The 25,793-nt window shown below is 47.1% G+C and overlaps 1 pseudogene across 1 annotated transcript in view; it reads right to left on the bottom strand.

The window, feature by feature from the left end:
- The window catches only part of LOC147603992 (uncharacterized), a 47,529-nt pseudogene extending 23,223 nt beyond the window's left edge, over positions 1–24,306 (bottom strand). Inside the window, exons 1-2 of the transcript XR_015265457.1 lie at positions 23,812–24,306; positions 5,753–5,809 (exon numbers count right to left, since the gene is read on the bottom strand). The product of XR_015265457.1 is annotated as an uncharacterized LOC147603992 (transcript). The remainder of the gene's footprint in view (positions 1–5,752; positions 5,810–23,811) is intronic.
- Positions 24,307–25,793: the final 1,487 nt, after the last annotated feature.

Below are 25,793 nucleotides of genomic sequence, written 5' to 3' on the forward strand. Positions count from 1 at the left end.
CGGATATGTGGTGCATCCCTGTCATACTGGAATGGTGGTAGATGATCCATGTCTAGGCCATGCTGTGAGAACCAATGTGTGACCTGTGCATACCATGATCCTCTGTCTCCTGCCTCAGCCAGCTGTCTAGATGCCTGAAAAGCTCTGTATGATAATCTGTCATGTGGCATCTCTATTAAGAGAGAGAGAGAGAGAGAGAGAGAGAGAGAGATATTAAGGGTCTACTAAAGACCCAATGGGCCTATGAGACCAAAGTGGTACAATAATGTCCATGGCATATCTCATCATGGAATGGAAAATAAAACAGAATGAAAACATAAATGTAGCTATCTCATTGGGGTGATACAAAACTGTCCATGTAAACTCGTCATGGAAAAACTAAGAACATAAAAACATGGGAACAACTTCAGCTCCGAGTAGATGGTATACCACTCTCCAAAATGTCAAGCATGGGGTTGACGAGCATGTCCGAGAGGTCTCCCTCAGCTATGTCCAAGGAAAGGTAGCTCGATCGCGGTGGAGCATGTCCTGGATCTGGAGCTGATGAGGTGATCATGGCCGACAGGGGGGGCGAGGGTGTCGGGCGCGCTGGAGTGCAGAGGCTCGGTCCGAGGTAACTCCTCTCGGGCGAGGTAGGTCCAGAGCAGCTCGTGGAGGGTCCACAAGATCCACTATGTCGATTTCCTTCACCTCCTGGGTCCGGAAGAAACTGGTGATGGTTGTCTGCCGAGGGAGGGGGCGGGGTGGCTGGGGCCTGTGTCCTCAAGAAGGTGTCCCTGTGTCTGCGGAGCTCAAGCAAGAAGAGGCCCAGGCAACGCTGGTCCTGGAAGTAAATGATCCTAGAGAGTGGACCGAATCCCTCACGAAATAGACAGTGAAAACTCCCGCGGATCTCATAGTATACTAGGCACCGGCATATGTAATGCTCCTACGTCTCAACCTCTCTGTGGCATATCCGGCAGATCCACTCCTCTCTTAGTGTCCGTACGAGCTTCCCAGCTCTGAAGATGCGCTCAGCTCTACCTGTCTCCACTTTGAGGCGGTGGAAAGAAACCCGTATCTGGCCAATCGCAATCCACATGGCATGGGACATGTGAACACTCAAGTAGCCCAGCTGCTGGATGAATCCATCCTCACTGAGTGTGAGGAAGTGGTCTCTGTAAAAGTGCATCTTCGTGGGGAGCTCCGGGGGTGTGATCCATGTGCAATGTGTGTAGAGGCTACGAAGATCTGACCGGATAACCCGGTTGTCCGTGAGATAGCTGGAAAAAAGGGGAGTCCAAACTGTACTGAGGGGGGGGTAGGCGGTCTATGCAAAGCCCGTATACTGAGAACCAAGTGGAAACCAGTGCAAACCATACTCCAAAGTGCCCCTCAAGTGCTAGCTGTCTGGAGGACTCCAAGGCAAGCCTCGGGTACCGGTGGGGATCCATGTGACTGATGCGATGAAGGTACGTGACTGTCTGGAAGAGTGCCTCCACTACCATCGAGGCTGCAGCAAACTCTGCCTGGATAATCTGGTGTGGGATTGATGGTTTGCTGCGGATCATACAGAAGAACATCATGACCTGGGGCCTCTCAACTCGCTGCCAATCCTCATCGGATAAATTTGGCCCCCAGAAAGCTGCTCCATATATCGAGGCTGGTGTGACGAGGGTGTCCAAAAGGCAGCCCTTCCTCCTGGGCTCCTCGAAATGTGCCTGGAAGCACTGCCGCTCAAGTAAGCTCAAGGCTGCATATCCTTGCGTCACTCTGGCATGTGCTGCGGGAAGCATGGTAAAGCATGGGCCACTGAAAGTGACACCAAGGTACACATAGGATGAGACAATCTCCACAAGATCCCCTCTATATGTGAAGCTCAATCTGGATGTGACGGGGCGGGAGGTATTGAAGACCATTACCTTGGTTTTATCAAGGTTAACTGAGAGGTCTCGCTCAGTGCAAAAGTCATGTAAGGCATCCAAGTGTCTGAAGCCATCGGTTGAGTCTAAGAGGAGGACGATGTCATCTGCATAAAGTAGTATGGGGATCAATATGCCTGCGAGTGTGGGACCAGCCCCGCCTAATCCATCAATGAAGCTCAAGCTCTCGTCAATGTAGAGGCCGAAAAGAGTGGGTGATAGAGGGCAGCCCTGTTTCACCCCAATGGTGCTGGAAATCTCCTGTGATGTACCTCCTGGGGCTCTCACTCCTCCGGTGACGGACTCATAGAGGGCGATGATGCTCCAAACCATGTCAGGATGGGACTCCGATCTCTTGTAGACGGTGTAAGAGGCGGGCTCAGGGTACAGTATCAAAAGCTTGTGGAAACCCACAAAGCAGCAGTAAATCCTCTAGTGTCGTGCTTTACCCTCCTCAATGATGGCACGGAGGGTGAAGATGTGGCCAAGGGTAGAGTAGCTCCTCCGAAAGCAGCCTGTCCTGAGGCTCTGCATCCCTGGCTCTCTGCAAATGAACTGAGGTGCGACTCTAGCACTTATCCATAGAGCTTGGCCAATGTGTGGCCAATCATGATCGTCTTGTAGTTATTAGGATCAAGTGGATCTCCGGCTTTGAGGATGGGGGTGATGGTGTTGGTGGACCAAGAGGGTGGAAATCCTTCACAAAGGGCTCTATTGAACATGTAGGCTAGTAGGGGTGCTAGGGTATCATGGGCATGTACATATCCTTTCCTGCCCTCCATGTGTCTGCAAAGGGGGGGGCGATCCCGTCCACTCCTAGCATTTGGCACAAAGTGTCATGGCATCCTCCTTTGGGGAAACGCCCGCCTGTAGCCCCCGTACTCGCACATGGAGGGCCCTATCCTTCCTACGGTTCTCCCTCCTCGAGAGTCTCATGTATGATGCTCTGCGGGGGTTTGTGCTTCTTCACCACCTCCACCCAATCTTTCTTGGTGGTCTACAGTTCTTCCCGCAGCTTTCAACCGCTCCAAGTCAGTCCTTAAACCCTCCTGAATATTCAGTTCCCCTTCCTCCACTGTGTGGTCCTTGACCGTAGCCTTTAGGGCTTCCATTTCTGCCTAGAGTTCCCCTATCATTGGGGCAGCTTCTGGCATTCCTGTTTGTCGCAGCTGGGTCTCTTTCAACATCTGAGTCACCTCTTCCCGGTGGTTCACTTGGGCTGTCAGTTCTTCAATCCTGTTGTTCTTTCCTTGTATCTCCTTGCGGAGGCCTTCCAACTGTTTTTCATGTTGGTTCAGGACCCTGTCCAGCACCTTCTTTTGTTCGCCCAGTAATTTCTTGGTGTTGTCCTCCACTGTCTTGATGTATGCCTCCAGCTCCTATAGGTTCATTGTGTTATTTCCCCTAGTTGCTGCCTTGGGGGCCTGAGCAAGGGCAAGTGGGAAAAGGGAAGGGAAGGCAGAACACGCAGTTGAAGTGCGCCTGTGTACAGCAGGGGCGCAGGGCGGAACACAGTGAGTGGAAGTGCGCCTGTGTACAGCGCGAGCAGGTCAGCACAGCAGCGCTGCCAGCACGGGTGTGCAGTGTAAGCAGGGCAACGGCGAACAGCGCAAGAGAGCGAGGGAGACCACCAGTGCGCAGCGCGAGCAGCGAAGGAGCAAAGGCGTCACGCCATGGACACCAGCGCGCAGCCACCAGCGTGCAGCGTGCAGCGCGAGTGAGAGAGAGAGAGAGAGAGAGAAGATTATGTTGTTGCCTTGGGGGCCTAAGCATGGGAGGGTTGGTGGCTGGCTGGCTGGGAAAAGCGTCGTGGACAGTCGTGGTGCAGGAAGAACAGGGCAGCGCAGCCAGAACAGGGCGCCAATGCACAGTGCATGAGTAGAAGCTAGGGCTAGGGTGGAGGCTCACGCCATGCAAGAGAGAAAGAGAGAGAATGAAAATCAGGGCAAAAAGTGTGCAAAGATTTGTCTTTTGGTTGCTTTTTTTTTACTTTTCTTCCCCTAGTTGCTTGAGAAGAAGAAGAAGATATATTCATGTCTTGCAAAAGACCCAATGAGTCTATGAGACAAAAGGTGTACAATGTGTCCATGGACTCTCATCATGGAAAAAAAGACAACATAACAAAAATAACTCACACTAATCCCTAGGTAAATGTAGATTGAGAAAGAAAGAAAGAATATGTTAAGCATCTACTAAAGACGCAATGGGCCTATGAGACCAAAGTGATACAATAATGTACATGGCATATCTCATCATGAAACGGAAAATAAATAGAAACAAAACAAAGCTATCTCACTGGGGTGATACAAAACTGTCCATGGAATCTCATCATGGAATACCAGGAACATGGAACATGACAGGAGCATCAGTCCCCAATAGATGGTATACCTATCAAGCATGGGGGGCGGGGGGGGGGGGGGGGGGGGGGGGGGCGGGGGGAGGGGGGAAGAGATAGAGAGGTGTCAACAGATACTTTTAGATATTTATATCAGTGAATGTAATCTGTTGGCAAATTAAATTTATGAGCAGAATCTGATCTATAAGGACATCACATGGTATTTGGATATCTCTTGAAAAATAGAGTGCAAATTTAGAATCACATCCCAAAATTACATGCAAGATTACAAGACACCATCTGCATGGTCGAAACAGTTCCAGAGACACAAGAAACATGGCAGACAAGAACCAGATTACACTACTGAGAAGTTAGAACCATAGTTGCAGAAAACATTTCTAACATAGAAACATTTTCACAATGGAAAATGGTACGTTTTACACCAGATGAGAAAAGTTTCTCAATTATGAGATATGCAGTTTCTTTCAATGAGGGGGGGGGGGGCCGGGGGGGGGGGGGGGAACAATTTTCGCTATCATCACATCATGCCAGCACACCTATCTCATACCTGCATGCAGCAAGCCAGTGTGATCAGGAAATGGTTAACTGCAGCTCAGCATGAGAGTGGCATGACAGCGCATGCAATTTACACTACTGAGAACCATAGTTGCAGGAAATACAGGAAAAGTTTCTGACAAAGAACCATTTTCACAATGGAAAACGGTACGTTTCACACCAGATGAGAAAAGTTTGTCAATTACAAAACATGCAGTTTCTTTTAGCACTGATAGAAATGGTCAATTGCGAGAAAAAAAACAATTTTCACTATCACATCATGCCAGCGCACCTATCTCATACCTGCATGCAGCAAGCCAGTGTGATCAGGGAATGGTTAACTGCAGCTCAGCATGAGAGGCATGAAAACGTGTGCAGCACCATGTTGCATCTGCCAGTTTCTTCCTTTGTGTGGCCCTATGTTGCTTCAGCCATTTTCTTGCGGTCAATATTTTGTTGGTTTTCTCTATCTTCCTTCGATTTTGTTGAATTTTTATTCTTCCTCTCCCTTCCATCCTCTACCTTCCTTCCATTGTTGAAACAAATATACCTCCCTTCTGCAACTCTACTTTTGCTCTACAATTCAACCAGTCTACCACCTAAATCTGCGCACATCTAAGAGACGTGCCTATTCTACACCTCAAGATGCAACAAGATTAAAATTATTCCTATATTTGTCTCCAGTAGACACTGTTATTGCTGGCACAGCCACCCACAATAATCAGAAGCATGTCATTGAACCTTCATCTCAATTATTGTGAGTTTAGAGTTTAGACTCCCTATATGATAGCAAATTAAGTTGCTGATGTTGGGAAATGTCGATTGCTCTCAGACAAGACAATAAATGAGTGAATTGAATGCATGTTTCAGAGACCATGGCAAATCCTATCAAGCTCAAACTGTAACTTTACTCAGTATCAAGATTTAAGCAAAGTATTTCTAGAGGATTTAGATCACTCACGCTTCTTCGAGGTCAATAACTTTGATGGCCACCTCCTTGTTTAGCTCCTTGTCAAACCTGCAAAAAAGGAAAGAAGATCATTGATAAAAACAAACTACAACCTGACTTGCCAAATCTTGTTGGTTATCAAAAACACATAAACAAAAGAAATGTCACGTGGAAAGGTAGCTCGATGGCAGCGGAGCATGTCTTGGATTTGGAGCTAATGAGGCGATCGTGGCGGACAGGGGGGTTGGGGGGGGGGGGGGGGGCACGCTGGAGTGTGGAGGCTCGGTCCGAGGTAACTCCTCTCGGGCGAGGTAGGTCCGGAGCAGCTCGTGGAGGGTCCACAAGATCCACTATATCGGTGTCGTCCACCTCCTGGGTCCGGAAGAAACTGGTGATGGTTGGCTGGCGAGGGAGGGGGCAGGGTGGCTGGGGCCGAAGCTCTTTCAAGAAGGTGTCCCTGTGTCTACGGAGCTCAAGCAAGAAGAGGCCTAGGCAATGCTGGTCCTAGAAGTCAATGATCCTGATGAGTGGACCAAATCCCTCACGAAATAGACAGTGAAACCTCCCACAGATCTCATAGTATACTAGGCAGCGGCATATGTAATGCTCCTCCGTCTCAACCTCTATGTGGCATAATCGGCAGATCGATCCTCTCCTCTCTAGGTCTCCGTATAAGCTTCCAGGCTCTGAAGATGCGCTCAGCTCTACCTGTCTCCGCTCTGCGGCGGCGGGGTGAAACCCGTATCTGGCCAATCGCAATCCGCATGGCATGGGACATGTGAACACTCAAGTAGCCCGATTGCTGGATGAATCCATCCTCAATGAGTGTGAGGAAGTGATCTCTGTAGAAGTGCATCTTTGTGGGGAGCTCCGGAGGTGTGATCCATGTGCGATGGGTGTAGAGGCTGAGAAGATCTAACCGGATAACCTGGTTGGTATCCTCATGAGACAGCCGCAGAAAAGGGGAGTCCAAACTACCAAACCAAGCACATAGAGATACAATATCACTTTGTTCATGAGAAGATCTTGGTTGGTGACATCTTGTGTCTTTATTGTTCGACGGAGGACAATGAGGCAGACCTCTTCACGAAGTCTCTACCTCAGGCTATGCTCCGGCGGCACTCCAGCTCACAGGGGTTGGTTCCACAACCAAGAGCTGACACGGGGTGTTAGCAATCATCTCCTGTCTGTACACTATGTCAGGGCCTCTGTTGTGGGTGTGCCCGCCCATATTTGGTGTCTTCCCATTTTTCCTCACTCTACATATTTTTTCCCTATTTTTCTGGAGTTGTGTATGGGCTGTCGGCTGCCCCCAAATGACTAGCCAACTGTATCTGCGATACCCAACTAATCTGGTGCTGCCCGACACTTTTTCAGTGTTGGCCGACTGCTTCTTTTCTAGCCGACTGGACATTTTCTGGTCGTGGGCTGCTGTCAGAGCTGATTCTAGGCTGGCCGACCAAAAGCCAGGGGCCATATAAAATGGCCCCTTGCCCACACACTCCATCATGTATTATTCCGGGATTTATTGGTGTATATAGTAGAGTTACACAAGCTTCTCTCTCTCTTTCATCTGTGTATTGCACTCTACAGCAGTTGTCTTCATTTCTGATGTGCATTCTAGCATAAAGATGTTGCCAGAGGAGCAGAAAGGACCACATATATGAGGAAAGACCAGATGCACAAGAGCACCAAATGGGGCTAGTACCACGATCATATGTATGCCACAATTGAGGACAACTATGATGTAAGAGGGAGGAAATGTAACGATTTGGTCCTCCATGCTCTTTTCACATGATAGAACTCATGCCCGGACACATGGACAGGATGATGGACACATGGAAATAGGGTTCCTAAAGTTGAAATTGGAAAAAGCACCCGTCTTGGTCAAACAGCAGGAAAAAAGCAAACGTCAAATGTCATGGCCCTGTGAAAATGGAGCAGGACAAGTGTGGGCATGGTGGTTGCAGGGTCAGAATATTTTATGATTCACATGGGGGGTGCCCGGACAGTGTTTAAGATGTGTGGACAACCCTAGGTGTGAAGGGGGGAACTAGAAACATTAATTTTTAATGTTTATTGGAGTTTGCCCCTAGGCCTTAGTGGCCCTAGGAACTTATTAAGTTGGGGCCCTAGGGATTAAATTGGGGAGGAGTTTTCTCTCTCTTCACTCTCTCTCTTCCCTTTTTGGGGAGTCGTGTAGCAAAAGTGGAGCTCCCTTCATGCGCTTGTGTACAATCGTGGAAAAGCTCAAGAGAAAGGAGAAGGCGGCTGTTTTGCTGTGGCTGTAGCTGTTTTTCTGAGTGGAACCAGCCGTACAGCACTGTACGGCCAGAACTGGGCACTCTCTCTCTCTCTCTTTCTCCTCTGTTGCTGGCGGCGCACAGGACAGCTGCTGGATTGGCTGCGCAGAAGACCAGTACAGGCTGTGTAGTGTGTTTTCCAGCAAGTACACCCTGTACGACTGCCGTACAGTGTACGGGCAGTCAGGTACAGCAGGTACAGGTGCAGGCGGCGCTTTCCTGGGTGCTGAACAGACCTGTGTATGCTGATTCAGGCAGGTACAGAAGTGGACAGCAGACTGTTTATGCAAGTACAACGCCTGGCACGTATCCCGAGGCGGTACAGACGGGTACAGTGCTGATTTTTCAGATCTGTATTTTCAAGGACAGCATAGGAGTGAGCATCAGGAGGAAGATACAGGCAAGTGCAAGCACACGTGTGAAGCAGGATTGTGGATTCAAGTGCCTGCAGGCACAGATTAGTGCTGTTGCTTCCTCCAGTGTTGTTTCACGAGCTGAACTTGGTAAGCCTTGACTCTGTTCATCTATCTCTCTTTCTATTGCTTGATGTCTGCTACAGGTATGTGTTATCTGGCTCCTTGTGAGAGGAGGAGTTAGGCAGATTGACAAGGGATTAAGACAGAGATTGGACAGCATATGTATGTTTGAGCTGAGAAGATGTATCATGCTCTTGAGTTATGCCAGATGTATGCCCATGGCTGGCCTGCTTTGTGAACTTGGCTGATCAGAGGGAGGCACAGTGTGTTGTTTGAGGACACAGATCTGTGTGCATAGATCCTCTGTGCTGAGAAGGATTTGTGGGCAGTCAGATTGGACTTACAGGTGTAAACTCTTGGCTGGTTTTTGTGTTGTACTCAGCCATACATATTACTTTAATTGAATAAAGAAATACCGCGAGGGGCGCCAAGCTTTGGGGCCAACAGGTGTCGCTGTGTTTTCAGATTTGGGCACTCTAGCTCCAATCTGTATTTTGTTTATCATCTAGACTACAAGTGGACGGGTGATTGCTCCTACCGCACTCTGGTTTCTATCAGAGGCCGGTTTCAAGGTTCCGTTGCCGGGACCAATCATCAACTTTCTGAAGGGGGTGAGTTCGTGGTTGCTTTGAAGAAAGCCATCGCTGAAAATTCAGCAACCATGTCTGATACAGAGGATGAGTACTTCTATCAAGAAGAAGAAGAGCAAGAGACTTCTCCTGAAAGAGATGTATCTGAGGATATTTTTGCAGGAGAACAGGCTGCAGATGTTGAGCCTTATGAGGATGTAACACAGCCAGAAGATGTGCATAGTAAAGAGGATGATGATGCTCGGTTCAAAGATCGCTTGGCTGGTGTTATGGATACTTTTATGCAGCTCACACAAAGCGAGAGATTTGCTGAATTTATGAGATCTCGCACAGAGCCCCGCTCAGAGCCCCAGAAAAAGAAGAAGAAGGTTCGTTCGAAGAATCTTTCTCATGGTCATAGTGGTACCACTCCACAGGATCCATCTCCTGCACAGTTTCCGAACATGCAGCATGCTTTTGGTGCTAACCCACAGAGTTCCTTCTATGGACAGCCACCTATTCCTCAGCAGAACATGCATCCAGGGTACTTTGGTGGTGGCTCAGTGTTTCAATCCATGACTGGGGGTTATCCTCAGGGAGGCATGGGTATGTATGGGCCTTTTGGAGCCAATTTTCAGCCTGGCATGCAAGGGAATATGTATGGTGGTATGCAGTCCGGTATGCAAGGAAATGTGTTTGGAAGCATGCAACCTGGGATGAAGGCAATATGTTTGGTGGCATGCAGCCAGGTATGCAGCATGGAATGTATGGAAACATGGCTGGGATGTATGGTATGCCTGGTGTTGGAATGGGAAATGTCGACCCAATGATGGGTATGAATGTTGGGGGCAGCAATCTTACGAAACCACTTCCATATGATAATCTAACGCCTATGGGAAAGGCGAAGGATTACAAGGAAGGGGGAGCTGCAGTGAAGTTTGACACTTTCAGTGGGGCCAAGGATAAATTGAAGGCACTTACCTTTTTACAGCAGTTTGACGCTGCTTTTTCTGGTGGAAATTACACAGAGTCCTCAAAGGTGAGGAAAGCTGCCACTTTTCTCAAGGGCAATGCTTTGCAGTGGTGGTCTACTCTTCTTTTGCAGGGCATAGCACCCACCACATGGGTCCAATTCAAACAGGTTTTCTCTTCTGTTTGGCTCACATCTACATTCGAGGTGGATGTTATGACCGCATGGCACAAGCTGGATGCTTCAAAGTGTGATAGTTTGGAGGATTATAACAAGAAGTTTTGGGAAGCTCTACTCCCAGTGACTTCTTATCGTGCCGTGCCATTATCTGAGCAGGTAGAGAAGTATTGTTGTGGGCTGCCCAAGGAGGTACGAGATTATTGTATAAAGACAAGAGTAACGAACATGTCACAGATGATTGAAAATGCTATGACAGCTAATGCGTTACTCACAGGTGGTTCATCTGGGTTTAAAGGCAGTAAGAAGTTGGGCAAGAAAGCTGAAAAATTTGGGCATGCTTCTCGTGATGCTAAAGGGTCTTCAGAGACAAAGTATAAGAAGTTGCCAATGCCCAAAAGGACTTCTGAGGAAAGACAGGCTTTGAGGGATGCTCAAAAGTGTTTTTACTGTACTGAAGAGGGGCATATGTCATTCAATTGTCCCAAAAGAAAGTCCCAAAAGGACCCTGACAATAAAGGAGAGCCCAAGCCAAAGAAACCAAAGCCTTCTGCAGGCTTAGTTCCTGATCTTGTGGGGGAGCAGCTAAGTGGTGAAGCTACAGAGTTGTGCAGGGCATGGGGCAAAGTGAGAGATCAGAATGCTTTGATCTTCTTTGACACAGGTGCTAGAGCCAACTTCATTTCACCAGATTTGGCTGGCCGATTGGGGATTCGCGCAGAGGAGATGGGGCCGTTACATGAGGCTAATATGGCTTGTCCAGGGTATGCAGAACCCGTTACTCCTATCATTGGGAAGCTTCGGCTTCATTTGCAGGGTTATGTGGACAGCGAGGAGTTCTTCATCATGCCTTTGGATGGCTGTGATGTTTTGTTGGGGATGCCATGGTGCCACAGGGTACATGCGGTGGTGGATACTTACAATAGGAAAATTACTCTGACTCATAGAGGGAAAGAGCATGTATTGGATGTAAAACTCAAAGGGGAATCTGTTCCTATTGTATCCGCTTCGGCGATTTCATCAGTAATGAAAAAGCATCTTTCCGCGTACTTGATTTATGTAAAGGATGCACAGGATGATGAGTCTAAGTCTAATTTGTCAATGTTAGATAAGGACAGGGCTGATTTCTTAAGTGGGTTTCAAGACTGTTTTTCCGAGTCATTGCCAGGGGAATTACCTCCTGAGAGGCCAGAAGATCATGCCATAGATCTGATTCCTGGTAGTACTCCACCGAATAGACCGCCGTATCGTGTTAGTGCAGCCCAACAGGAAGAGATTATGAGTCAGGTGCAGGAGCTTCTAAATAAGGGGTTGATTCAGCCTAGCTCATCACCCTTTTGCTCACCTGTGCTCTTAGTGCAGAAGAAGGATGGTTCTTGGCACATGTGTATTGATTACAGGGCGCTAAATAAGAATACCATCAAGAATCGATTTCCCATACCGAGGATCGATGACATCTTGGACCGCTTACAGGGCTCCACAGTTTTTAGTCGTATTGACTTGAAAAGCGGGTATCATCAGATACGCATTAGACCCGAGGATGTGCATAAGACAGCATTCCGAACCACATTTGGGTTGTATGAGTTCTTGGTTATGCCCTTTGGATTGACGAATGCGCCTGCCACATTTAACAGAATGATGGACAGGATTTTCAGACCTCATAGAGAGTTTGTGGGCACATTCTTTGATGATATGATTGTGCATTCACAAAATGAGGAAGAGCATAGAAGGCATTTGGCCATTGTGTTTGCAGAACTCAGAAACCATAGATTGGTGGTTAATGGCAAGAAGAGTGAGTTTTTCTTGCAGGAGATACATTTCTTGGGGCATATTGTGTCTGGTCATGGAGTCCGTATGGATCCAGCAAAGGTGGAAGCAATACTTAATTGGCCAGCTTTGAGGACCGTGCATGATGTACGCAGCTTTCTAGGATTGTGTTCCTATTACAGGCGTTACATACGGCACTTTGCTGAAATTGCTTCGCCTCTTCATGCTTTGACGAAGAAAGCAACTCCGTCTAGATGGGCTGATCGGGAAATTACAGCATTCAAAAAGCTCCAAGAAAAGCTTACTTCGGACCCAGTATTGGTGTTACCGGACCTCCGAAAGGCTTTTGTTGTCCAGTGTGATGCATGTGGAAGTAGCATTGGTGCAGTTCTCATGCAAGAGGGACATGTGATAGCCTATGAGAGTAGAGTTTTGCAAGATGCCGAGAAGCATTTACAGGTGTATGAGAAAGAGATGTTGGCTGTAATTCACGCTCTTTCTACATGGAAACACTACTTGCTTGGGGCTGATTTTACTGTACAGACAGATCATCAGACCTTGCGTTATTTCCTCACGCAGACTAAGCTTTCAGACACTTCCAGATTGTGCATGTGGAAGGCAAAAAGAATGTAGTGGCAGATGCTTTGTCACGCAAGCCACAGGTCTCTGCAGTTTCACTTGCTTATCATCATGAGCTTGATGAAATGAAAGAGCAGTATGCCCATGATGAGGATTTTGAAAAGTTATATGATCAGATGTCTGAGGGTCAGCGGCATGAGCATTACACTCTCAGAGATGGGTTTTTATTGATGCATGGCAGACTGTGTGTTACCAGGCCATTGCGACTCAAGGATATGATTGAAAGTCATGCTCCACCGTATGCAGGTCATAGAGGTATTGACGCCACGGTCAAAGCAGTGGAGACTTTCTTTTATTGGCCAACCTTGAGAAGAGATGTTGATGCTTTTGTGAGGCAATGCATCGTATGTCAGAAGGTAAAGTTTGACCGTCAGAAGACACCAGGGTTATTACAGCCTTTACCTATTCCGGATAGACCTTGGGAGAGCATTGCCATGGATTTTGTATTTGATCTTCCACGGACACAAACGGGAAATGATGGCATCTGGACTATCATATGCAGGTTTAGTAAGCAGGCACATTTCATTCCCGTGCGGAAGACAATTAAAGTGGATCATATGGTGAAGTTGTTCATGGCGAACATCTTCAAGTATCATGGCTTGCCTACCTCTATCATTAGTGACCGTGCTCCACGGATGACGAGTTTGTTTTGGAGAGGGTTGTTTGACAACATGGGTACAACTCTCAAGTTTTCATCGTCATTTCATCCACAGACAGATGGTCAGTCAGAAGAGGCTAACTCTACAGTGTTGGATCTTCTCAAGTGTTATGTGTCAGAGCATAAGCAACAATGGGAAAAGTCTCTTCCTTTGGTGGAGTTTGCATATAACAACACTGTACATAGCTCGACCGGCAAGGCGCCTTTTGAGATTGTAGAAGGAGGGAAGAAGGTACCACCCATTTTGCATACAAAGGATAAGATCTTTGAGGCTGATCAGTATGTGGAGAGTTTGGATGAAGCTTATCGGAGAGTTAAGTCGGCCCTCCAGACAACTCAACAGAAGCAAAAGAAAGCCGCAGACCGTCACCGACGTGATTTACAGTTTGCATTGGGTGCTTGGGTTCTTTTGCGTTTTGAAAAGGCTAGACTCAAGAAGATGAAGGGTAAAGAGCGCTTATTCCCTAAGTTGAGCATGCGATCTTATGGGCCTTTTCAGGTTTTGGAAAAGATTGGTGAGGTAACCTATCGTTTGAAGTTACCAGATCACTGGAGGATTCACAATGCTTTTCCCGTGAGTCTTCTTAGACCTTTCCGTGGGGATGTGCCTGAGGATGTATCAGATAAGGCTCAGCCGGCAGTTGAGGAACTTGCTGAGGTTCTGATTCCAGAGCAGCTACTGGCACATAAAGAAAGGACGGTACGAGGTAAAGTTTCCCGTCGCTATCTTGTGAAGTTCAAGAACTATTCACCGATGGATGCGAAGTGGATGGAGGAAGGTGACTTAACAGATTCACCTCAGGTTTTGCAGCTTTATCTCGATGCCTTTGAGTTAGAGCCGACTCTTATTGTGGCTCATTCAGGTTCAGCAGCGCATGGGTCTGGAGCATTACCTGATGCTCAAGAGGGGGGTAGCACCTCCACTCCCTTGATACAGACAGGCTCAGATGACATCTAGAGGTCGCTTGGTGCAGATTTTATCTCACCCGAAGGTACTGAGGCTGACAGTACATCTGTTTATGGGACTTCTATGATATATGTGTACTAGTCCCATGGAGATTTTTGTGGATATGTATGGTTCCCAGTCGTATACAACTTGGACTCTTACTATGCCATTGGTTTGCAGTGAATGATGATACATGTGTATGGCTCAGAGAGATTGGGACGCTGATCTTGCCATATTGTCTATTTCCCTTTGGATATTTTGATGCATCACCAGAATGCAATCGAGGACGCTTGCCATCTTTCAAAGAGGGGGGTATGTCATGGCCCTGTGAAAATGGAGCAGGACAAGTGTGGGCATGGTGGTTGCAGGGTCAGAATATTTTATGATTCACATGGGGGGTGCCCGGACAGTGTTTAAGATGTGTGGACAACCCTAGGTGTGAAGGGGGGAACTAGAAACATTAATTTTTAATGTTTATTGGAGTTTGCCCCTAGGCCTTAGTGGCCCTAGGAACTTATTAAGTTGGGGCCCTAGGGATTAAATTGGGGAGGAGTTTTCTCTCTCTTCACTCTCTCTCTTCCCTTTTTGGGGAGTCGTGTAGCAAAAGTGGAGCTCCCTTCATGCGCTTGTGTACAATCGTGGAAAAGCTCAAGAGAAAGGAGAAGGCGGCTGTTTTGCTGTGGCTGTAGCTGTTTTTCTGAGTGGAACCAGCCGTACAGCACTGTACGGCCAGAACTGGGCACTCTCTCTCTCTCTCTTTCTCCTCTGTTGCTGGCGGCGCACAGGACAGCTGCTGGATTGGCTGCGCAGAAGACCAGTACAGGCTGTGTAGTGTGTTTTCCAGCAAGTACACCCTGTACGACTGCCGTACAGTGTACGGGCAGTCAGGTACAGCAGGTACAGGTGCAGGCAGCGCTTTCCTGGGTGCTGAACAGACCTGTGTATGCTGATTCAGGCAGGTACAGAAGTGGACAGCAGACTGTTTATGCAAGTACAACGCCTGGCACGTATCCCGAGGCGGTACAGACGGGTACAGTGCTGATTTTTCAGATCTGTATTTTCAAGGACAGCATAGGAGTGAGCATCAGGAGGAAGATACAGGCAAGTGCAAGCACACGTGTGAAGCAGGATTGTGGATTCAAGTGCCTGCAGGCACAGATTAGTGCTGTTGCTTCCTCCAGTGTTGTTTCACGAGCTGAACTTGGTAAGCCTTGACTCTGTTCATCTATCTCTCTTTCTATTGCTTGATGTCTGCTACAGGTATGTGTTATCTGGCTCCTTGTGAGAGGAGGAGTTAGGCAGATTGACAAGGGATTAAGACAGAGATTGGACAGCATATGTATGTTTGAGCTGAGAAGATGTATCATGCTCTTGAGTTATGCCAGATGTATGCCCATGGCTGGCCTGCTTTGTGAACTTGGCTGATCAGAGGGAGGCACAGTGTGTTGTTTGAGGACACAGATCTGTGTGCATAGATCCTCTGTGCTGAGAAGGATTTGTGGGCAGTCAGATTGGACTTACAGGTGTAAACTCTTGGCTGGTTTTTGTGTTGTACTCAGCCATACATATTACTTTAATTGAATAAAGAAATACCGCGAGGGGCGCCAAGCTTTGGGGCCAACAGGTGTCGCTGTGTTTTCAGATTTGGGCACTCTAGCTCCAATCTGTATTTTGTTTATCATCTAGACTACAAGTGGACGGGTGATTGCTCCTACCGCACTCTGGTTTCTATCAGAGGCCGGTTTCATCAAACATTGTTGACCAAAAAGCTGAGGGCACCGTTGGAAAGAGGGCATCGAACTGAATCAAAAAGCTAAAACCCACTTTTTCAAAAAGCTGCTCAAGGGCCAAAAGGCAAGGCCCTGAAGATTCTAAAAGCATAAATCCAGAACTTTGACTACTATTAAAACAAAAGCAAGGAGGCAAAGCAAAAGCAAGAAAAATAAAACAAAAGAAAATTATGGCAAAAGCATGGACCCCCATCAAGTGTAAAAGGGGCATAGATCTCTCTTCAAAAACATAAGACCGAAAGTGTGAAGGCTTTTGGAGAACTCACCGTCATCTTTATCTTCATCATAACGTGGTTGCTCCTTGCCGCCCCTAAGCGTTGAAGTTTGCCAACCTTCAGCATTGATCTTTGCCGCCCCTGTTGTGCCACTCTTCAGCCACCAACGTGCCCACTTGCTCCACCCCTTGCGCCACCTAGAAAGCAGCGCCAACCGTCAGTACTACTCAGCACATAGTCGTCGCCTCTGTGTGACAGCAGCACCGACTTTTTTGCTGCACTTTCCTGTGCGTTGTCGCACCACCAACTGCTGCCTTCGTACTCTTTGTTGTACCTGGCTGCGCCGCCTGCAGTGCCCGATTGCACCATTTCTGTCTCCAACGTCCGCATGTATCGCCACCTTATCTACTGCAGCCACCCTTGTTGCTGTTTCCAGTCACCTTCAGAACTAGTTGCAAGAACCACAACGCTAGATCAAGCATCGCTTGCCTCTCTTGCACATAAGGAGAAGCCGCCCCCTACGCTGCCATAAGGAGAAGCGGCCTCCTACGCTGCCACCATTCAGCAATACCAACTGCCTCATCTCAGAGCACCGTTGTTCTAAAGTCCCCATTACCATTCTACTATCACTTTGGTGTGAGCACTCTTGGAATTACTTTTGTCCGGATTGAGAACAAAGAGCCTTGTGGACATAGGTGCTAGCCCGGTGTAAGTTTCTTGTGGGTCATCCTCGTGGTGAGCTCGGCATCAGTTATCTTGTGCCTCGACATTGACTCGGCCTGACCTCGACTTTGGAACTTTGTTTGATATTGTATTCATTTGTTGTACTGGTCCTAGCTTGGAAAAGCCCATGGATTGTTCCTGAAATAAATTCCTAAAGAGGGGACGGGGCCTGTTCCCCACTCAGCGTGGTGTACCGTGTGAAACCCCTATTCCCATCTCTCTCCCCCCCTTCTCTCTCTCTCTCTCTCTCTCTCTCTCTCTCTCTCTCTCTCTCTCTCTCTCTCTCTCTCTTACACATGGTTGCATCTGTCACTGCACGCTCCATCTGGCTTACAAGATTTCCATCAGTGAATATGACAATATCACTGATAAGATTGGAGACTTTACTCACATCAAGCGGCAACTTGAAGAATATGGGAGCGCAATCAACAACCCGATCCACAAGCTGCTTGGTAAATTGCCTCCCTCTTTTGATTCCTTCAAAGATCATATTTACTTTTGCATGACAAGTGTTTGATGAGAGGCAAAGGAAAGTCGGACTTTGACAAGGATTGCATTTTTATTTCTCGGGAGAAGTATGTGCGCAAATTGCTTTCTCTTTATGATTTGAGTCTTGACAGATTGTACTCCGCTCTCTCGTCCCATGGATCCTTCCAAGCTTTCAAAGGAAGATAATTCTCCTTTGGTTGATTCTATTGAGTACGAACAGTTGGTTGGTTCATTGCTCTACCTTAACAACACTCGTCCAGACCATAGTCACATGTGGGTCGGGGGATGGGAACAGGGACGAGGAAGGGTTTGGGGATGGGGAACACCTGGAGGTAGGGAACGGGGACGGGGGGGTTGGGACAGATGGGACGTATCTGTGGGTATTCAAATTTCACCTCTTCCTACCAAGACCAACCTAAACCCTTGCCCCCAACATGGACTGTTGGTGCTCGTGAGGAAGAGGCCATTGAAGGCTGATGGCAGCTTAGATGGAGCTTTGGCACGCTCAAGGCTCAAAAACTTGTGCAATGTGCACTGTGTACACTCCAGAGGAGAGATGGAAGAGAGCAAGTGTGCACAACAAAGATGGAGGAGAGCAAAGATCACTCAGCAAACTTCGCACATAAGCCTTTAGATAGGCTTTTTTTTAAACATTAAAACATAAAACTTAAAACCTAAGAGGCAAAGCCTTCCTAAAATTTCTTCACGTCCCCAAACCCCCCCCCCCCGGTCCCACAAATTTAAGACGTCCCCTGATAGGGGACGGCCGTCCTCTTGTGAGGGACGGCACATGGGACGTCCCCCCTGCAGAGGAGTGCATCCCCGTGTGAAAGGGAGGCCGGGACAGCATTCCCCCGTCCCTAAGGCCCGGGACGGGCCACCCCTGTTACTATGGCCCAGACATCTCTGATGCCTTGAGTATTCTCAGTCAGTTCTCCTCTGTGGCTGGACGGTCTCACTGACAACCTGCTTTGCGGGTTCTTCGGTATCTTCATGGCACATCAAGTTATGGTATCACTTATTCCAGTGGTTCTAATTTGGTGGGATTCACGTATGCTGATTGGGCTGGTTGTGTTGATTATCGGCGATCTGCTTCTAGATATTGTTTTATGGTTGGATCTGGAATGGTTTCTTGGAAGTCTTAGAAATAGAGGACTGTTGCTACATCATCTATTGAGGCTGAGGATAAGTCCTACCTTCTCTCCGCAACTAAAGCTCTGTGGATTCATCAAATTTGGGAACATTTATGCTATGCACACGATTCTCATGTCACAATTTTCTCGAACTCCGAGAGTGCTATTGCTTTGGCACAAAACCCGGTGATTTGTGGTCGATCCAAACATATCGAAGTGCATTATCATTTTGTTCAAGACTAGATCGAACTTGGTCTTCTTCACTTGGTGTATTGTTCTACCAAGGACAACCTTGCAGACCTCTTCACCAAACCGCTCCCTCGAGCTTCTTTGGAGGTCTTGCTTCAGCGTGCCGGCGTTGGTCCGCCCATCTAATGCTGAAGAGGAGGTGTTGGAAATATTGTTCATCCCCATATGGACTCCCTATATGCTTGTATCGAGCCCATTTATAGGGGCCAGGGCCCTACATTGCATATTTTTTTGCTATTTTTTGCACCATTTTTGGGAGCTTTTTTTTAGCATTTTTAGCAATTTTAGCATTTTATGGACTTTTGTCCTGGTCGGCCTGTAGGACCTCGCCAACCAGCTCTAGAGGACCTATATAATAGGTAACTCAATCCTCTTCATCCTTATCTTCCTTTTCAGCCCTGATTTGTACATACCACCTCCCTCGTGCTGTACCTTCAATCGTATTCAGGTTCTTGATCATCTGCAGTCTATTGTCTACACATATTTGCTGTTTTATTCTCTGTTTTTCAGATTTACAGCAGTAGCACATAAATCTCACAGCCCCCGTGTGCACCCACCCATAAGGAGCTGAAAATGCAAGCAATAAGGTCATCATCGGTGCTGATCTTGGCTGCCTTTATCAGCAGCCTGTAAGGAGATTAACGCAAGCATCAGGCAATCCTAGAGGTGTCGTATCAGCAGCAGATTCAGCCGTCTGTTGGCATGTGCAGAAGCCCCATCATCTAAGGTAAAATGCACATTCTGTTAGCATTATTCATCTCCTCGTAGCATGCCCAAGTTGTGTATCAGGGGTGCCCAGATTTATCCCGGGCAGCACCTTATTTTTTCCTCATGTTTGGGCCCTTGGTTGTAGGGTTGGCCACCCATTATCACATGTTTATTTTTGTCCAGTCGTGAGACTTTTCTAGAGCAAGTCGGCCAGCTTATCTTGGGGCTACATAAGGCTTGCCTCCTTCTCATTTGTACTCACCCTGACAGGGGCTTCCAGGCCCGGGTCCTCCCTCAGGGAAGTAGTTCATCATGCCCACACATACAGGGACCACCCCTTGCACAGGGCTGATTGTATCATTGCTTCTTCATCATTATGCAGATTTGTTTTCTTTCTCTCTGTGCCTATGTCTCACGCTTTCCACTGCGCACTTTTGACATGGTATCAGAGCACCGGGTTGAGGCTCTTCTACAGAAGGTGTTCTGGCATTTTTTACAGAGAAGGATTTCTGCGTTTTTTTAAATGCTGCTGGTTGCAGAGGAGGAAGGAGCGTTTTTCTCCAGAATAGGTACTCTCATGGCTGCGTTTTCTGCCCTTGTGAGCAGGTGAAGGGCAGCCAGCATGGCTGCGTTTTCTGCAGATATGGAGCAGCAAGCAGGGCAGCCAGCCTGGCTGTGTTTTCTGCAGATATGGGGCAGCAAGCAGGGGAGACACCTTGGCTGCGTTTTCTGCAGATCTGTGGAGTGTTAGCAGGACAGAGAGGCATTTTTGGACCGAGGGATACATGGAGATCCGGAAACCTTGTATTTGGAGATTGGTGCTCAACAAGCTCAGAGTTGGAGGCTTGAGTACCAGAGCTGACGTAGACATTGTGGGTCTCTAGGGTGTCTAGAGGGGGTGCCAACAGGGAGACAGTTTGGCGGTGTTCTCTAAGGAGCATATTTTTTTTCTTGGAGGTAGAGAGTCAGACGACATCCTTTCTTGGGCTGAAGAGGGAGCACATTGTGTGACAGGTGTGATATATCATATAGATTGGGTTGGAGATATGGACATCTGGTGGTTCATTCCTTGGATTTTGTTGGCCTTCTGAATCGGGAGCAGTTTCTTGGAGTAAGTGGCAGAGGCGGGAGCATATCGACTTTTCGACTTGCTTTGGAGGTTTCCTGGACCAGTTTCTCTCCCAGGATCTGAGAGGGGGCGTTAGCATTATTCATCTCCTCGTAGTGTGCCCAAGTTGTGTATCAAGGGTGCCCAAATTTATCTCGGGCAGCACCTTATTTTTTCCTCATGTTTAGGCCCTTGGTTGTAGGGTTGGCCACCCATTATCACATGTCCAGTCGTGAGACTTTTCTAGAGCAAGTCGGACAGCTTATCTTGGGGCTATATAAGGCTTGCCTCCTTCTCATTTGTTCTCACCTTGACAGGGGCTTCCAGGCCCGGGTCCTCCCTCAGGGGAGTAGTTCATCATGCCCACACATACGGGGACCACCCCTTGCATAGGGCTGATTGTATCATTGCTTCTTCATCATTATGCAGATTTGTTCTCTCTCTCTGTGCCTATGTCTCACGCTTTCCGCTGCGCACTTTTGACACATTCAGTTCAATCCATTTTTAGGGAAGATTTCTTTCCTATTTGTACTCTCATATCTGCAGCAATAAAAGTAAATACTTTCTTCGGATAGGGGGGCCTTTAGTAGGTATTTGGGACCCCATCTGTTGCACCCTACAACACTCCACTATTCTCTCTTTTTCTCTATGCTCTGCTGTTCTTGCAAGTTAATGCACGGGCTTCTCTCTTGTAAAGTTCCTCTAAGCTTCTGTATGTGGCATTGGTATCAAAGCTTTACCTTGTGACGTGTACAAAGAAGAGCTCAAAATTTTCTCTCTTTGGAATCAATGATAAATTATTTTTGAGGAGGCTTAGAGTCGATGATGAAGGAATGGTGATGTACGAGGATACCTCACGCAACCTCTACATAATCATTGATATTCCTAGAGACATTCAGGGATCATTTCGATTCCCTGATGCACCCCTAGTGAGCAAGTGTTACCAACACGCCAACGACGTATGTTGATGAGGAAGGTAACACCTATACCCCAAGACCTGCCAAGGAGGCAAGGAATACAAAAAGATCTAGGCAAGGGGTGTTACACCACCCCTAGCCTGTTATTCTGCACCACCAAGCCACCGAATACTTGGCAATGAAGCACCGGACTTGGGGTGGACCTCGAGGTCCACCTCAACTTAGGTTCTAAAGCTTCTAGCTCTAAAACCACCAAGACCAAACCCAAGCTAACTCCAAGAGCAAAATTAGGGGAAAATTATCCCAAACTGAGAGGGCTCATTAAAACTGAAGGCATATGCTTATGTGTAATGCGGCATGTGACCAAGCACCAACTCCAGGGGCACCTTGGACATTTGCTGTGAAAGGACACCTAGACTAATCTTATTATTATGCCTTGTACTTGTGCTAGTGTACACACAACCTTATCGTTCTAATACATTCAGCATCGTGTGGCTCTCCCGTTACCCGTATCTCTCTCTCCCTCTCTCTGTTGTTCTCTGCCCCCGTTTCCTGCATATTAGGGTTAATCCTAACCCAACAGTGGTATCAAAGCCCAAGATTTATCCTGCGTTGTTTGAGCGTGCGCAACACATGTACCTGCCTGTACATCCCCGTGCGTCGTCTGCTCCCAGGCAGCTGGAGAGGTATTTTCGGGTGATAGAAAGGCCTTAACACAGTCCGACAGGTCGGCCGACCTGCTGACCAGCAATACAAGGGGATGATATGCTTACAAATAGTCCCCCTGAAATTTCTTCATCAGCAATCAAGCCCCACAGGAGCTCCAAGGCATGCATTTGAAGGCAGAGGATAGCAGCAAATAAGACCAGCATTTGGAACAGCAGCATTTCTCATCAACTTGGGCATTATCTGTGTTTGGTCACATTTTGAATAGATTTACAGCCATAATCTACATAGAGCTTGTTCTTCAAATTAATAGAGATTAGTTAGGAGGATATTGGGAATGCTTATGTTTGTGTGCAAAGTCTTCTGCTGTCATAATCACTCTGTCAAACGCCTCAATTTAGCCCAATAATCTTATGAAGAGCATCCCATTCCATTAACTAACTTCATATAACCCTTGGGCCATAGACCAATCATCCAAAAAATATGCCCACTATCTTCTTCTATAGCTTAATTTGCAAAATTGCATAAACCGTGCTTTCTTCCATAATTGTGTCCTATTGACTTAACCAACAAATGAGCACAACAAGCTAAAAACGGTTTCTCTACTTGCTTGTTACATGCACAAGTAGACAAGGCACATGCCTTCAACGGAAAAATCAATGCCCAGAGGCATTGAGCTATGAGAGTGACCAGGCTGAGAGCCTAAGAGCAATGTACATACAACAGTTTTGGAGCAAGGGAAACCAGGAGAAGTTTAGGGAATGAATGGTGCAAATGGACCAGAAATATGCTTAAAAAGTGCCTCCATCCTCATATATAGCCTGAGAGAAAGAGACCCTAAAAATGAGTCCAAGGGAAACCTTTTGTAGGTGAGAAAGAAAGGACAAACAACTGCAACTAGTTTGCCCTCTAAAATTATCATCATCTATAAAAGGCCCACTTCCCACACAGTCCCACTCATATCATATAGTCACAAAACATGCGAGGGTACACTCTATCACCGTATAGAGTGTCCTTCCTAAGCTGGCACACAGTGATTTGACCCCATCATGTGAAATGTCATAAGCCTGCCTATCCATCATGTCGGGAGCCAGCAGCTCCAGCCATCTCAGCCAATCAAAGTGCAACAACACAGCAACCTGTCTGCCTAAAAATCCTGAGAGTTTTGAGCTGGCACTATTGGTCTCAAATCAGCATGACAGCATATCCGTCCAACTGTATTCCCCAATTCACTTGCAGGCAAAACTGGTGTAGCCGGCGATTGACGACAATGCTGACTAACAGCTAATCTATAGAACCCTGCTTGCCGGCATAATGGGATTGGCGTTTTGGCCTCCCCTTTACATTTGGGATCGGCACTAAAGCAGTATGCATAAAATATGTTCAAGGTTGACTAGTCCAAGCGGAAAAGACGACATTTTGAAAGCGTTTCAAAATCACAGAGACAACATGCAGCATGAGACTGCTTCTTGTATACACAACAAAAATGTTAAACAGTATGGATGAGAAGGTCTCAGGAAATGCCAAGATGTATAAAGGTAAGAGGAGTAGGATCAAGGTGGTCGTACCCTTTAAAAACGTCTCCAAAAGAGCCCTTGCCAATGATTTCCAGAGACTCAAACCGTGCTTCAATGCTGGCCGCACCTGCGATGGCAACAGCATCCACAGCTCCACTAGACATTGTGATTGTTAAGATATGGTGGGAAGAGAGGTCGAGCCATCACCTCTGCCACAGCACCTGGAATTCATCGCTAGGAAAACCCTAAGCCTAAGACAGAGTACACACAGGATAACCTGATTGAGTCAGAGAATCAGCTGTGAAGTATTATGTAGGATTTGGCGTGAAGTTGATCTGCGCCTTCAATGCGGTCTCGCCTGTGCTCTCGCCTCCGCCTTCTTCTGGCGTATCCATGTAATGCCTGATTCAGCAGAGCTTTCTTATAAGCGAAAGAAAACCGGGATCATCCGTCAGTGCGCCAGCTAGGTATCCCACATATGCTGAAGCTTGACGCAACCTCGCTCGATCTCTTTCGCAAAAATTACACATCAACAGCAACTACAGTCTGCATAAATTGTAGGATATTATATACTTTCTTTTTCTTGTAGTATATATATATTTATACTTTCTTTTTCTTGTAGTATATATTATATATCAGTACTTATACTTTCTTTTACTTGTAGTATAAATCTATAGATTACGCAATGTATCAAAATCATCAACAGTGCTGAGTTTTGAGTCATGATTGGTGTTTGCTACTATGTTTCTTGCGTGCAAAGCAAGGTTGTTGATCGAGAAAATGAACTTGAATAAGCATTCAAAATAATGGAATGTCCACACATCTAGTAGAAGGTCATTTTTTAAGACTATTGTGGATGTGCATATTCCCCTCCCCCTTGATAATTAATTAATCAAGCCTTAGTAGACTCACACAAGATAAGGTCTGAACCTAAGTTTTTATTTTTACTTACAGACATTTTTTAAAATTTTGCAAGTTTCATCTCACTCTCTCTGGCTAACCGTCGCGCGGCTACAGGCATCGTACGAAGTGTATCGTATTTAAACATCCTCTCTCTCTCTCTCTCTCTCTCTCTCTCTCTCTCGGACGCAGACAACATCCTCACAGGCTTTCCTCCAGCTTGAGACTTTATAGGTGAGCTTCCTCGTAAACTGCCTCAAAGCATTTAGAGCTTTCGCCAATCTTTGTTCAGTACAGGCTACTAAGGTTTTGCTTCCAAGTATAGCCTAAGGTTTAAAATGCACCTTTCTAAGGTTCCTTCCCTCCCAACTAATTGATTAATGTTAAAAAAATGTTTGGCACCCATGTTCCCCTCCCCCTAGATTAAGGTTACACCTTAGGTTAACATGAACCTAAGGTTACACCTTAATCAAGCCCCTCGTCTCGTCACCTTTATTCCTCTTTTGTCACCCAACCCCCACCTCCACAAGTTTCTACTTCCGCCCTTGCATGCCCCCACTCTGATGGCAAACCATCGCCAAGGATGGATGCAAAGAGATACGTTGAGCTTTGCCAGATAACACACCTTCACTCCTCTTCTAGGGCCAACCCCCAACTTGGAGAGATACCCCACCATCACCCCTCTTCTAGGGCCAGCCCCCACCTCCATAGGTTCCCACCTATGCCCTGACCCAGCCCTTACCTGCCCTTATAGCTACTCACTAATGGCCATATGGGTGTGTGTGTGTGTGTGTGTCTGTGTTTGAGAGAGAGAGAGAGAGAGAGAGAGAGAGCCAACCCGAGATACCCCACCATCACCCCTCTTCTAGGGCCAGCCCCCACCTCCATGGTTCCCACCTATGCCCTTTGTCTGTGACCTAGCCCTTACCTACCCCAATAGCTACTCACTAATGCCCATGTGTGTGTGTGTGAAAGAGAGAGAGAGAGAGAGAGAGAGAGAGAGATAGAGAGTGAGATATATATATATATATATATATATATATATATATAATGAAAGTCTTGCAATGGAATCTTCGTATATATGTGTAAGAGAGTGTTCAGTACAGCCTACTAAGGTTTTGCTTCCAAGTATA

Source organism: Cibotium barometz, chromosome 62 (assembly GCF_041138505.1).
Source record: "Cibotium barometz isolate CiBa-2024 chromosome 62, ASM4113850v1, whole genome shotgun sequence".
In the NCBI taxonomy this organism is placed as follows: domain Eukaryota; kingdom Viridiplantae; phylum Streptophyta; class Polypodiopsida; order Cyatheales; family Cibotiaceae; genus Cibotium; species Cibotium barometz.